Here is a 15,216-nt window from a genome sequence, read left to right on the forward strand (position 1 = left end):
AGCTGACTGAATGTGTTAACTACTGGACTGTGTATTGCTGTTAATCTGCGGATTTAGAGAACAATTTGGAATGCTGAAATTGATTTCATGATATAGTTACTACTTTAGTTTAGTAGCCTCACATGTATAGTTGTTATAAATCTAGTCGAGGCATGAACTTGAATTAGTTTCCTCAAGAGAGCATCAGCGTTGGAGTAGATTCAGATAACAAATATTTGTGTTGTTAAATTAGATTTAGATGCGATAATTTCATTTAGCTAGTAGTGCTTCAGCTTAATCAGCATTTTCTGGATAAAGCAGTAGAACGTCTAATAACACATAGTTTTGAGTATAAAAATCAGAACCAAAGCAATAACCACCACTGGGATTCGATTAGAACAGCTTGAAGAAACATTTCAGTAAAAAATAGTGCAAATTGAATAGAAGATTGGTTAATGTGATGGACTGGGCTCATCTGCACAAGGTAAAGGTTTAAAAACCTTATTGAGTGGCCCAGGTCCTATTCTACTGTACGTGTACATTTGGGCCTGAGCACAGGTCTATAATTGTCTAATTGTCTTTATGAAATGCAATCTGATAAGCTTCAAACGAATTGCTAAAGCTTTGTTGTTACTTATTATGTTATCGGACTTACTAAGTTGAGATTGACTCATGAGGATTTGTCCTCCCCAAATACTTTACTTAGTTAGGGCTGTTTCTGTATTTTCAGAAACAAAAATAGAAAATCATAGTTGCTTCTAGGTTTGCCTTTTCAAATAAGAAATGAGACGAGCCTCGCCAAACAAAAATACATAAATTGCGGGGCCCTCATTAAATGCTTTATTAAAAATACTTTAGGAATTCGGGGCGTGCCATTTAGCGAATTTCCATGGCCTCCCGCAAAGTTAATAAGACGCTAGCCACATTAAGCGCGCTTTTAATAATTTTACCTTCTTAAATACGGGTGTGCATTTCATGCGACCCAAATCCAAATCCCAAAACGTTGAATAAGAGGTGCCGAGGATCCGGGTGCATTTCATGCGACGTGATCCAAAAACACGCTCTTAAACGGCGTTCACTTTCATAAAAAACTAATTAAAAGCGGTTAAACAAATTCTTAAAATTGCACCATAGGATGACATGTATTAAAACCAGACTTTAGCCAAATATAGCAGTTGAGCGACTGTGCTAGAACCACGGAACTCGGGAGTGCCTAACCCCTTCTCCCGGGTTAACAGAATTCCTTACCCGGATTTCTGGTTCGCGACTGTTAAACAGAGTCAAACCCTTTCCTCGATTCAGGATTCAAACCGGTGACTTGGGACACCATAAATCTCCCAAGTGGCGACTCTGAATCTCTTAAGAAATGAATCCCGTTTCGATTGTCCTTTAATTGGAAAAACTCCTTTATTATATCCCTTCACGGGGTGTAGTGAAAAAGGAGGTGTGACACTATATTTCTTCAGCTTGATGGGTTTGGCGATTCCCTGGAGGTTCTTGCCGAGCCCCTTTCCAGGTTCATATCCGCTCCAATTCAGTATACTTTCGATCTTGTCATCCTACCAGTTATCCTTGTCTACGGCGTTGACTCGATCAATGTGATGGTAGGCTTCTCTGCCTATCTTCCTTCTTCCTCCGATCGTTGGGATGGTCTGGAGACTGTATATGGGATTACTACCGTCGCCATGAATAATCACCTCTTGGTGATTCCACTCGAACTTCACTGCCTGGTGCAGGGTTGATGCTACAGCTCCAGCGGCGTGAATCCAGGGCCGTCCCAACAACAGATTGTAGGACGCCGGGATGTCTATCACTTGAAAGTCGACATCGAACCAAGTTGGTCCCATCTGCAGACACAAACTGATTTCCCCAATGGTGGACATTTGGGAGCCGTCGAAAGCTTTGACGTTGATAGCTCCATCTTTGATCTCATGCATGCTTTTCCCTAATGTTCGGAGAGTCACCAAGGGACAAATGTTGAGGCTGGACCCTCTGTCAATCAGAATCCTGGTGATGAAATAATCCTCGCATTGTACAGTGATGTGCAGCGCCTTGTTGTGGCTCAACCCTTCAGGTGGCAGCTCATCTTCGTGGAAAGTAATTTTGTGTCTCTCCAATACTTGCCCTACCATATTTGCCATTTCTCCTCCAGTTATGTTGCTGGGCACATATGCTTCGCTCAGCACTTTCAATAAGGCATTTTTATGTGTATCGGAGCTTTGTAGCAGAGCTAGGATGGAGATATGTGCTGGCGTCTTGTTCAACTGATCGATGACTGAGTACTCCTTTGCTTGTATCTTCCTCCAGTCATCAGGAGGAGTTTAAGTGGATCGTCCAGAGGCCTGCTTACTTGATTTAACCAGATGTTCCGGAGTATAAACCCTGCCAGTTCGGGTCATACCCTGTGCTACAATTGCTTCTCCAGATTTGGTTTTCCCTTTCCTTCTCGCCTCGGTGGTGTAATCCCAAGGAATGGCCTTTGTATGGAATGGTGCTATGGGTGACATTGCCACCGGGATGGGTACCATCACTTTGGGAGGTAACACAGCAACTTCAAATGGTACAGGTGCTTTCGGGGATCCAAACTCAACCTCAATTGGTCCTGGTGCCTTGGCGGAAGATGGTGCTTCAAGATCGAGCGGTATAGATATGTTCCCTTTAGCATACCTAGAAAGCTGGATCTGGACAACAATCGGATTAAGAGTGACTGTTGGCTTCTTTGGATCGTCACCCTCCGCAATCAATCCAATCGATCCTTTGGGGTCCCAATCATCTTCTATTTCTATCATATGAATGCCTCAACCTTTGTGGTCAGGCAGAGGGTTATTGCGGACGTTCGGAGCAGGTTCCTTTGCTACAATGATTTTGTTGTCAATCAAGGCCTGAATCTTGTCCTTCAGGGAGCGACACTCATCAATGGTATGACCCTTCATGCCGGAATGATATGCACAGGTTTTGTTTGGGTTGACCCATTGGGAAGGATTTTCTGGAGTTATGGCAGGGATAGGGGTGACGTAACCAGCGGCTTTAAGCCTTTCATACAGCTGGTCGATTGGTTCGGCAATAGTGGTGTACTGTTTGGGAGGTCTGCGGTCGAAGTTTGGCCGGGGTCTAGGGAAATTTTGGCGAGGTGATTGATAGTGAGCTTGTTGGGTATTGTAGGCTTGGTAGACGTGTGCTGGTTGGGAGTATTTGAGTGATGTAGACTGGTATGCAGGAGGCGGAAATGATTGGTAAGTAGGTGGCGGAGCTTGGTAGGAGGGTGAGGGTTCTTGGTAATTTGGGATAGGTTGATATGTGAGTGGAGGTAATGGGTAGGTTTGGGGATTTTGTCCTCTGTGCAACCATTATGGCACTCACATCCTTTTTCTTGGATGTGCCACCAGACTGTAAAGCATTGTTGGTAGCCTGCAATGCTTCGAAATTAGTGACCATACCACTTTTGATACCTTCCTCGATCCTTTCCCCTAGCTTGATGATGTCGGAAGATTTCTGGCCTTCGATCAACATCAACCTCTCGTAGTACTGTGGGTCCTGAGCTTGGACGAAAAACCTGTTCATCTATTCTTCTTCTAAGGCTGGTCTGACCTTAGCAGCTTCAGATCTCCAACGAGTAGCATACTCGCGGAATGTCTCCGTGGGTTTCTTCTTTAAATTCTGGATGTAGAATACATTTGGCGCATTCTCTGTATTAAATCTGAATCTGTCCATGAAATCAGACACCATACCTACCCAATTTGTCCACTTATTGGGGTCTTTGCTAATGTACCAAGATAGAGCATCCCCTTTCAAACTTCTCATAAAGAGCTTCATGCGGATCTTTTCATCTCTCCCGACTCCGACCAACTTATCGCAGTATGTCCTCAAATGGACTCTGGGATCTCCTGTGCCATCAAATATTTTGAACTTGGGAGGTTTGTACCCCTCCGGAAGTTCAACATCTGGCTGGATGCAAAGGTCCTCATAATTCAGCCCCTCGATGCCTTTGTTTCCTTCAACACCCTGGACTCGGCTAGTAAGTTTCTTGAGCTCTGCGGCCAGGTTCTTGATAAGAGAGTCTTTGTCATCAGACTCAGGTGTGCTTGAAATAGGTTGCGTGGGATGCAGTATAGTTTCCACATAAATGGGATTGTTGTGATGAGGGTAAGAATGGTCATTTGTAGAGTTTAATGGTTCGGGGATGATTAATGGGATGTTACTTGAAGTGTGGCATGTGTTGCAGTGGTGATGGGGAGCGGGTTGATTTTGTGGTTTCGGGATGTTTTGTGGGGGTGCGGGGTTTTGAGTGTTGGGAAAGTTGACATCTGGGGTAGTGAGGGAAAATGACAAGCTGGCCAAATTCCGAACTTGGTCTAGTTCTTCCTGAAATTTCAATAACTTTTGCTCAAGATGGGAGGCACTTTCTTTGGAAACCTGAATACCCTGGGAAGTCTCTACCCTTTCAACCGAATTCTCCTTCCTGATGTTACCCAAGTCTTCCATTTTCCCTTTGTTCTTGTTTCTGATAGGACCTGGAGGAGGAGGAGGTCGAGGGCCCTTGGATCTCGTAGAGTATGATGATGCCAGAGTGCAACGGACTAACCCTTTGGGGAAGGGGAATAAAACAAAAAGTAAAACAAAAGGTAACAAGTTAGTAAAGATTATGAGGAGAAAACGTTGCGATATTTAAACACATAGTGCAAGAATATAAATCGTGTCCTAATTTGGGTGCCTCGTTGTGCCCGAGGTAGGCCTAGCGACAAGTTGATTAGGAGAACTTATAATGCTAAATGCCTCATTTTATTAATAAAAATAAGACGAATCCCAAAAGGACACTAAAATAGCCGGGAAAAAAATGTCACTAATGGCCGTGGGCCTTAGTTGCATTAAAGCAAAAGAAAGACTCCTTAACTACTTGGTCCCAGAAGGACCTTCCCCAGACTCGGCATCTTTGGCTCCATCGAACAGCTTCACCAGCTCACGCAATCCCAGCAGCAAGTAAGCTCTAGCCAAATGTCCCCCTTCGCTTCCCCCGACATTCTAGCAGTTTTCGATCCTTTGGATGAACTTNATCATGTCTATAGGATTTAAAATCAGCAATAATAGATGTCATCGTCTGAAACCAGTCTAGTCTAAAATCAGCCTAACTCTCATTGTTCTGAACTAATTTTGAACGACTCTCTCCCTTCCTATTAATACGGTTTAGAAAGTATGTTTATAGGATCTTAAATCGTTTATTCTAGAATTTGTTACTGCTTTGCCCCATTCTGAATTGGTAATAGATATCGTGTTTATAGGATCTCACCCAAACACCTAGGCAAGCCTTAGGTGATAACTATAATAAAACTGAATCCGCCTTTGTTAATTAGTAATTGCTACAACCAGCAGGCAGGCCTGATTCGGACTTCTTATCTGAGTTATGTAATAAATTGGTCTGCTTCAACAACTAAAACTCTCCTGTCTTAGTACTTTAAATTTTTGCCTTGATTGTGTTTAAGTCATGCTATTTATGTGCTTTGCTTGAGGAGGTATACATGAGCCTTTTTGGGTGTTTACATGTTCCCCCTTAATGTGCAGTCCTATGTGTTTTGTATGTCGCCCTAGCTTTTTCACCTTCTGAAACCTCAAAGTCAGCCTAATATCCCTCTCCTTTAGGAATAGTAGTCCTAAGTGCCTCCGGGACTGATAGGAATGGGACGGGTAATAGCATGCAATAGTGGTCGAGACCAATCTGCGCTTTAGTACCTCGACGGGGTGGGAAGGGTAGATATGGATATGATGACCGGTGTGCTAATACCACGTGTAGCCCCTCTCTCGAGGAGTGATTATCGGGTATTGCATTGATGTGATCCATATTGCAAATAAACCTAGGACCTCCCCCTCCTCTTTCTTTTCCTTTAAATATTTATAGAATTGTAACTTCTTTTCAAAATTAGCCCTTTAATGATTGCTTTGCAAAACTCTGTTTTACTTTTATCACTTCCAAATCCTTCTGTATTAAAATCCCCTCTTATTTGAGCCTTATTTGTTTACTTGTTAATTGCACAAATTCACAAAGAATCATCTGGCCGGGAACCACACTAGTGGATCCTGAGGGGTGCCTAACACCTTCCCCTCGGGATAATTTCAAGCCCTTACCCTATCTCTAGTTATCAAACAAACTTAGAAGTGAACCTTATAGGTGTCCTAATGCACTTTAAATTGTTAGGTGGCGACTCTTCAAATGCAAAACCCAGTTCCCGAAAGGAATGAGTTGTCCTATACCCAAAATATCATAAACCCGATTTTTCGATGAAAGAGGAAAAAAGGGCGCGCGACAATCTCTAGCCATAGTTATTCGAGCAAGCATTTTTACTCGTCGTTTCCTAGGTTGAGGGGTAGTAGAAGATGAGGAACATGGTGGGGGTGTACCAGGGTTATCTTGAGGGTTAGTCATTTTTCTTGATTCTGTGATGAAGGAGATGAGTAGGTTGAAATTTGGAAGAAGAGAGAAGAGAGAAATTTTGACAGTTTTTGGAAATTATGCGAGAATGAGAGGGATGATGATGAATGATTTAAAGGAAGGGGTAATTAATGAGTAATGACAGGTTTTAGCAGTCAAATAGAAGTCTAATCAAACTGAAATTTCAGTTTTAAAAAGATTGTTGAGGCGTCCCTAGAATCTAGGTGAGTTAATTTGGGTGGGAGTCTTTGAACAGAACTGGTTCACTAATTGGATAAGTTAAAAATAAATTTAGCTCAGGTAGGACTCTGCTCATGATTCAAATATTATTATTTCAAAATATGCAGAGTGTAGAAAACATACTGTGTTATCTTGATGAACCAGGTTCTTCACTGATAATTCTCTAGTGTAAGTCCAAATTTGCAAAAATAGAAAAAATATCATTAGAGATTAATGGGTCATTTTAACACATGGTACAAGAGTATACTACTGAAAGTATGAGACTGAGCAAGATTTAGTCTACTTATGTACAATTTACAGACTTTCTAACCAAATTTTTTTTTTCGTTTAGCCTTGAACTGGTCCTTTTAGGTGATCTTAATCATCCCTAATTCCAACATGTTCCTCTCGAAATGATCTCTACTTAAGGCTTTTTTGAAGATGTCATCAATTTGCTTATCAGTAGCACAAAACTCCACAGTGATCAAGCCTTTCTCATAGTTGTCCCTCAAAAAATGGTGCCTAACATCTATGTGCTTAGTTCTCTTATGATGAACCGGGTTCTTTGTCATGCTAATCGCANGAGAGGGATATAAGGATAAGTTCCTCTCAGGCCGATGAGAATAAGAAATGGTGTATCCCGAGATCGAACAATGAACTCTTCAGTAGGCAACCATTCAAACATCCACTGCACTTGGTCTTCTTTCAGATTTTCAAACAGCTCTACCCATCCTTTAGCATCTTCTGGTTGAGCGAACATGTGGCATATAGTTCATTCGCCTTGGCTGATGGAAGGCGATATGATCATCCCAGTCCCTACGTAGGATCTCCTGCCGATATTTACCCTTTTGGAGGTGCTCCATGGGCCAAAGTTGGGAGTAGTAAGTTGCAACCCTCAAAGTGATTGGCCCCTTGCTGACATTTTTCTAGGGCTCGGTATATCTCCGCGACAATCATTGGTACTATGCTGAAAGGCTGCCCGCCGATTCCTTCCATTAGAGTCTTGGTGACCATGGCTAGTCTGGTATGGATCCTAGCCTTCTTCATAGGAAACACTATCATCCCCAAAAAGCAGAATATGAAGACGAAGAGTCTTCTGTGGATATGCCCCAATAAGGTAAGGGCGAATTCGTCTGGGTAAGCGCGGTAGGACTTGCTATGGCCGTACCTCTCGTACAGATAGTCGAAAGGAATGTAAGAGTCCTTCAAACAAGTCAAGTCTGGGTTTTTCTTCAGTCCCATCATCTTGAGGGAAACCCTACCCCTGCGATTTTCTGGCATAAGCAAACCCAGAGTCTCCCAAGGAACACCAGCTAACCCTCCGATTTCTTCGAGCAAAGGGGTCATTTCAAGGTCTCCAAAGCGAAAAACTGATCTATCACTGTCCCAGAATAAGGTTGCAGCCTCTATGATTTTGTTGTCGGGTTGGATTTCCAAAAGAGAAGGTAAATTCCCCAAATATTTGCGGACGAGAGTCTGGTCACTGGAGTGAAGGTCTTCCCACCAGCTTAGCAACCTTGGGTGAATGTTGGTTACCATGCCGAATATGGGGACTTCGTGCCTCATTTTCTGCAAAACAAAGTGGTAGACCCTTACCCCACCGGACTCGACTATTTAAACCAATAATTAGCATAAACGACATTTAGTTCTCCAAATAAATGCACAGAATATGGTGGTGTCCGTTTGGGTTCCAAGGAAACCCAGTGGACTTTGGACAAGGCTATCTTAAAGAGTCATTATGTGGACAGCATAACTAACTCGACTAGGTTTGACAGTGATGCATGCGCAGTTAAAACAGAGTAAGGTTTCTATGGGGTATTAGACCGGTACCCTTGAGCGGACAACTCAAGAGGGAAAGGCACAGAACTGTCGACTGCACCGCTGATCGACTGGTTTTACCGCAAATACGCTTTTACCAAATTTAGGGGGTAATAATATCGTAAGGGCGCAACCACTCATTATAAGCGTTGCTATGGGATTTTGTTTGGCACGAGTGGAATATGATATTGAAGATGCAGTTACAAGAATGAAACAAATTGTCACGTATTTGCACATTCATAAAATAATGATTACAATGATTGCTCATAATTACAACAGTATTGAAGGAAAGCAGTAAAGGCATTAAAGAAAAGAAAACAAAGAGCCAAGTCTGTTTCGCAGTAGAAGAGAAATAAAGACATTAAATGAAAGCAATAGAGAAGTAATAAAGTCACAAATAGCATGAAATGGTAAAAGCCTGAAGAATAATCCCCAGCAGAGTCACCATGCTGTCGACGCCCCCTTTTTCTCGCGAAATCGGGTTTACGACATTTGGGAGGACAACTCTATTCCCTTTTGGGATTTGGGTTTTTTGGAATTGAAGAATCGCCACCTAATGATTAAGTGCATTAGGACACTAAGGGTTTTTGAGTTGGAAAACCAGAGTTTGGGTAAGGGCTAGAAATTATCTCGAGGGGAAGGTGTTAGGCACCCCTCAAGATCCACTAGTGTGGTTCCCGGCCATGCTATATTGTGACTTCATGTAATCAAATAAACAATCAAAGATTCAAATATACAACATTGCAAATAAGCTAAAAAGACTTTGAAGGTAAGTAGGGAAGACGGAGATTTACGAAAAGGTTTGAATGGTTTTACAAGAAGAGACGAAAACAAACAAAGGGAGAGGGGTCCTAGGTTCATGATTAATATGGATCATTAATGCAATACTCAGTAATTGCTCCTTAGAAAAAGGGGCTACATGAGATATTAGCGCATCGGCCATCATCTCCATATTCTACCCCTCCCACACCGTAAAGGTTACTAAACGCGTGTGTTGGTCACGAATACTTACCGCGTGCTATTACCCGTCCTGTTCTATAAGTCCTGGAGGGTATTTAGGACCACTATTCCTATGTGGTAGGGACTAGACTGAACCCTTAAGTTTAAAGGCAAAATGCTAAGCGAGGTCATCGGAGAAGGAGAACCAGAAAGTTCTAGAGAGAAGGGGGAGAGGAAGAGACGAAGTAGAGAGAGAGACTGTCTCGAAGACTGAGGGGTCGAGGGGGGGTAGTTAGATTTAATTAAGGAAAATAGATCTGGGCCGTTGATCTTACTTGATCAACGGCTCAAATTAAATCGGGGTTGGGCCGGGTTATATTAGGGATAGGGCTGGGGTGAGTTTAATTGGGTATTGGGTCAATTAAATCTGATAGAGTGTGGCCAAATTGGCTAAAATTGAAATAATAAAGGGTTGTTTATTAAATAGCAAATTTTCCTTTTTTTTTATTATTTTATAAAATGGTTAAAAAGATTTTAAAACAAATTAAAGGTACTGAACTTAATTAATAACGTATAAATATTAATCTAAAAATACTAAAAATGATTTTATAATTGTAAAATGCTGTTACTTGTAAAATAGGCTATAATTGCAATTATATGCAATTTGGCTTAAAAAATACCAAACAAATGTGTAAAAATATGCAAAAAATTACCTTGATTATATCTTGGTGTAAATATGAGAATGACAATAAATTATTCACCAAAAATGCTAGTCTGGGAATAATTATTGAATTTTGTACTATAAAAATAGACAATAAATTGATTTTAAAATCTTTAAAAAATAAGGAAAAAATACCAAAACTCTTGGGCATGCTTATATATGCATGTACATGCTATTTGAGAATATTTTGAGTATATAAAAATATGTAAGGAAAAATTGAGTATCAACACTCATCATAGTTTATGCCCTCCTCTAGGCTATATCCTTGAACCACCAATCTTGCCTTGTTCCTTGTAACAGTTCCATCTTCATCAAGTTTGTTTCTAAAGACCCAATTGTGCCAATTACTGATCTGTCCTTGGGTCTTGGAACCAGATGCCAAACTTGACTCCTTTCAAACTGGTTGAGTTCATCTTGCATTACATTTACCCAGTCTGCATCCTGCAAAGCCTCAGTAACATTTTTAGGTTCAATAAGAGATAAGAAATCATCAAAAGCACAAATATTCTTTAATGAAGATCTAGTTTTAATTCCAGAGGTTGGATCAGTAATTATGTTCTCAATGGGATGAGAACTTTGGTACTTGTAAGGTTTCACAACCAACTGGTTTCCTCTTGATGTTTCTCCAATGTTTTGTTGCTGAGGAACAAGCTCACGGACAGGTTCCATTAAGGTATTAGATTCAGTTCCTCTTTGTTCAGTTCCCCCTGTCAGGTTGCCCTGGATAGAAGAACCTGTTCCATCACCTATTTCTTCTTCTGGTGCAGCTTCAGCCCGGGCTGTGATTTCATTTAAACTTCTTACCATCCCAATAGCTTCATCTTCATGTTCCTGTCTCTCAGAAAGAATGTTAGTTTCATCAAAAACCACATGTACACTTTCTTTTACACGCATAGTTCTTTTGTTGTACACTTTATAAGCCTTGCTATGTGAAGAATACTCCCTCATCACTTCTGGGATCAAACTTACCTAGGGAGTCTCTTCCATTATTGTGCACAAAGCACTTGCATCCAAATGCCCTAAGATAAGATATATTTGGTTTTCCCTATTTAAGTAACTCATAGGGAGTCTTCTCTACAAGAGGTCTAGTCATGCATCTATTGATGATGTAGCATGCAGTATTTACAGCTTCTGCCCAGAAGCTATGGGACAGTAGTATCCTATTCTTTCTTTCAACTACTCCATTTTGTTGTGGAGTCCTAGGAGCAGAAAAATTATGATCTACGCCATGCACATCACAAAATTCAGCAAACTTAGCATTTTCAAATTCAGTTCCATGATCAAACCTAATTGATGCAAGTTGATTACCTAGTTGTTTATGAGTTTTTCTAACAAAAGAAGTAAACATGTCAAATGCTTCATCTTTAGATGTTAAAAACAATGTCCAGGTAAACCTAGAGTAATCATCAACAAGCACCATCACATATCTTTTACCACCTCTACTTAAAGTTCTCATTGGACCACAGAGATCCATATGGACCAGTTCCATCGATCTGGTGGTGCTTACCACTTTCTTGCATTTAAAAGACGATCTTACCTGCTTCCCCCTTGCACAAGCCTCACAAACTTTGTCTTTGTTAAACTTGATGTTAGGTAGCCCTATCACCAGGTCCTTGGAAACTAATTTGTTGAGTTGACTCAGACTTGCATGTCCAAGTCTCTTGTGCCAAATGAGGGGATCCTTGTCTAACACACTTAAGCAAGTGAGTTCATTTTCTGAAAGTGTGGACAGATCTACAATGTATATATTGTTTACTCTTTTTCCATATAAAACAATCTTGTCAGTGGTAAGATTTATCACAAAACATTTGGTAGAGGTGAATGCTACCAAGTTACCTCTGTCACACAGTTGTGATACACTGATTAGGCTGTATTTCAAGCCATCTATCAAGTAGATATTCTCAACAGAGTGAGAGTCTGTCTTACTTACCTTTCCAACCCCAATGATCTCACCTTTCTTACCATTTCCAAAGGAGACATTACCTCATTTGAGGTCCTCAAGTGAAAGGAACTGGTTCTTACTTCCTGACATATGCTTTGAGCAGCCACTATCCATGTACCATATTTGGCTGCTCCCCTTCACTTGGACCTACAAAAGGAAATCGGGGGTTAGTCTTAGGAACCCAAACTAGTTTGGGTCCCTTTCTATAGGCAAAAGGGTGAATTAGATTATTTTTACCCCATCCTGGCAGCCTGTTTTTCCCTTGAATAAATGTTTTGTTCTTTTGACTAGCCTTTTCTTTTGCAGTACATTCACTTTTGTAGTGACCAGTCTTACCACAGTGTGTGCAGATTTTGTTCTCAGGAAGTGTGATATACTTGCTTTTGGGATCCCACTTAGGTGCAGGGGTCCCACAGCCAAGTCCTCTCTTATTGCTACTATGGTGTTATTGTAGCCATGAAAGTGCATCAGAGGACCTATTCCATTTACAGGTTCTGTCTAGCTCGTGCTTAACCTTGCTTAGATCCTCCTTTAGGACTCTTATCTGCTCATCTCTTTTGTACAACTCGTCTTTCATTTATCTTAGATTTTCTTCTAAAGTGAGTTGTGTGTGATCAACTTTCTTTTTACCTGTTCCTAATTTTAGTTTTAAATTTTCAGATCTAAGCTCTAGCACAGTGGTGTCAAGTTCAAGAACCCGGTTCTTTAACTCAGTATTTTTACTATCACTTTCACTAGCCCTAATGATCCAGATTTTTGCACTTAGCTTTCAAAATCACACATTCCTTAGACAACTGTTCCTTTTCATTGTTTATAGCCTCAGATTCATTAATGAAATCTAGAAGTAACTCATATAGACTTTCTTTAGACAAAAAGTTAATCTTGTCTTTGAGATGAATTATACTTACCTCTGATTCCTTATCAGATTCTCCAATTGCCATAAGTGCTTGTTCATCTCCATCTTCATCCTCTGAGTCATCATCTGAGCTTTCTCCCCAGGCAGCAACCATAGCCTTTGTTGATCCTTTATTCTTCTTGGGATGAACCTGTTCCTTCTTCCTGTTTCTTCGTTCAGCTCTTTCCTTCCTCCATTCAATTTCCCACTGAGGGCAGTTTTTGATGTGGTGATCAGTCTTCCTACGCTTGTAGCAGCCCTCGTTGGTCTGTTTTTCAGGAACCCTTGATTTATTGTAGCTTGCACCTTTTGAGGAAACCTTTCCTCTCATTAGGATCATAGCCATTTCATCCTCTTCTAGATCAGCACCTTCAGTGATTCTGAGTCCCAGGCTCATTTCCTTCTTAGGTGCATCCATCTTCATGGTTTGCCTTCTAAGTTCATAGGCAGTGAGATTTCCAATTAGCTCGTCCAACTTAAGAGTGGCATGTTCTTTGATTCCTGAATTGCAGTGATTTTGCTTCCCAAGTGACTAGCAGAACCCTTGTCAAGATTTTCTCAACTTTGTCTTCTTCAAGAATAATTTTTCCAAGAGACTTAAGTTCATTTGTTAGAGTGGTGAACCTTGTATACATCTCTTGGATGGTTTCGCCTTCCTTCATGATGAAATTCTCATATTGAGAATACAGCAGTATTCCTGTTGACCTCTTCACTTGAGGTGTTTCTTCATGAGCCACTTGTAAAGTGTCCCAGATTTCCTTAGCAGTGGTACAACTTTGAATTCTATTGTACTCGTCTGGACCAAGTCTACACACAAGCCATTTCTTGGCCTTAGCATTCTTTTACCATTTCCTCAAGTCCTCAGCATTGCAGCCAGCTCTTGTTTTTGGCACATCTACTCCTTCAGCATTCTTATTCATGGTAGCCAGGGGACCATCAGCGACAATGTCCCATAGCTCATAATCTTCTCCGATGATGTGATCTCTCATCCTATTTTTCTACCAAGAGTAGTACTGGCCATTAAAGAGTGGAGGCCTAGCAGTGGATTGCCCTTCCCAGTTTCCAGATGGAGCACTCATCTTGATCTGTTCCTAAGGTGTTAAGCTCTTCAAGGATAACCCGTCTGATACCAATTGATATTTTATACATCAATACCACACAAGAGGGGGGGTGATTTGTGTGGTGTTCAATTTTTCGCTTAAACTAATTATGGAACGACCTGGTTCTTCTAAGTGTTCCTTAACCTACTATTGCAGAAATAATAAATGCGGAAAGTAAAGAACACAAGTATTTTACGTGGAAAACACCTGGCTCAAAAGGTGAAAAAACCACGACCTACTTTCCAATAGGATTTTTCCAAACTCTCCACTAAAATCACTGAGCCAAAAACTGCATTTACAAAAACTCTTTTGTAAACCTAGGACTAACTCTAATCCCGTTATAGCACACAACCTCTAACTGTTGCGACAACTTCAAGTTAACTCTAACTTGAATACTCTGAGTACCTATTACAATTGCCTCTAGATAAAGCTGAAAGGTACAATATGCAAACACCTACTACAATTGAACTAGAATAAAAGATAGACACTTGGAACCGGTTCTTCTATCTGGTTCATGTAGCTTCAGGTTTGCACACTTGAATCACACACGAACTGCTTGCAAAATTGCCTTGCTATTTTGCTCTCAATTCACATTTAACTTCTGCGTTTGTGCATTACCTGTAAAAGAGAACAACACTGATATTTATAGAGTTGGTAAATAAAGATTAACTAGAATTCTGATGCTACTCTCCCTTGGTGGAAGAGTTCTAGTTGATCTCAACCTCTAACTCCTTTCCTATCTTGAACAGTGTTCTCTTTGAGTAAGGAGTCCTCCTCAATTATGCAACCTTTTCGATCAGGATCAGGAGATATCAATTCTGTCAAGTTAGGTTTATCTCCTTCACGTGCATCCCACATGCTCAAATCTGTCTGTATTTGTGCTCACAAGGGATGGACCTGGTTCATGCCTGAGTTCCTTTGTCAGTGTTCAAGACTAACCTTTACTTGGGCAACATTATCTAATTATATAAAAGGTGTGAATGGGAAATGGAGGGAAAAGATTAGGAGGGAAACGAAAAGCTTGAAATTAAATAATTTCCTTTACTAGTGCAATTTGTTCCTTATCGGAAAAAGAAAAGAAAATCTTTGTGCTTATATAGAGAAGCACATCTTCTAACTCTTAAAGAGTTAAGAAGAAGTGGTGCCTCGCCGCGGCGGCGTTGTCGCTCGGCTTGGGCTTCG

This window comes from Nicotiana attenuata, unplaced genomic scaffold (assembly GCF_001879085.1).
Source record: "Nicotiana attenuata strain UT unplaced genomic scaffold, NIATTr2, whole genome shotgun sequence".
Classification (NCBI taxonomy): Eukaryota; Viridiplantae; Streptophyta; class Magnoliopsida; order Solanales; family Solanaceae; genus Nicotiana; species Nicotiana attenuata.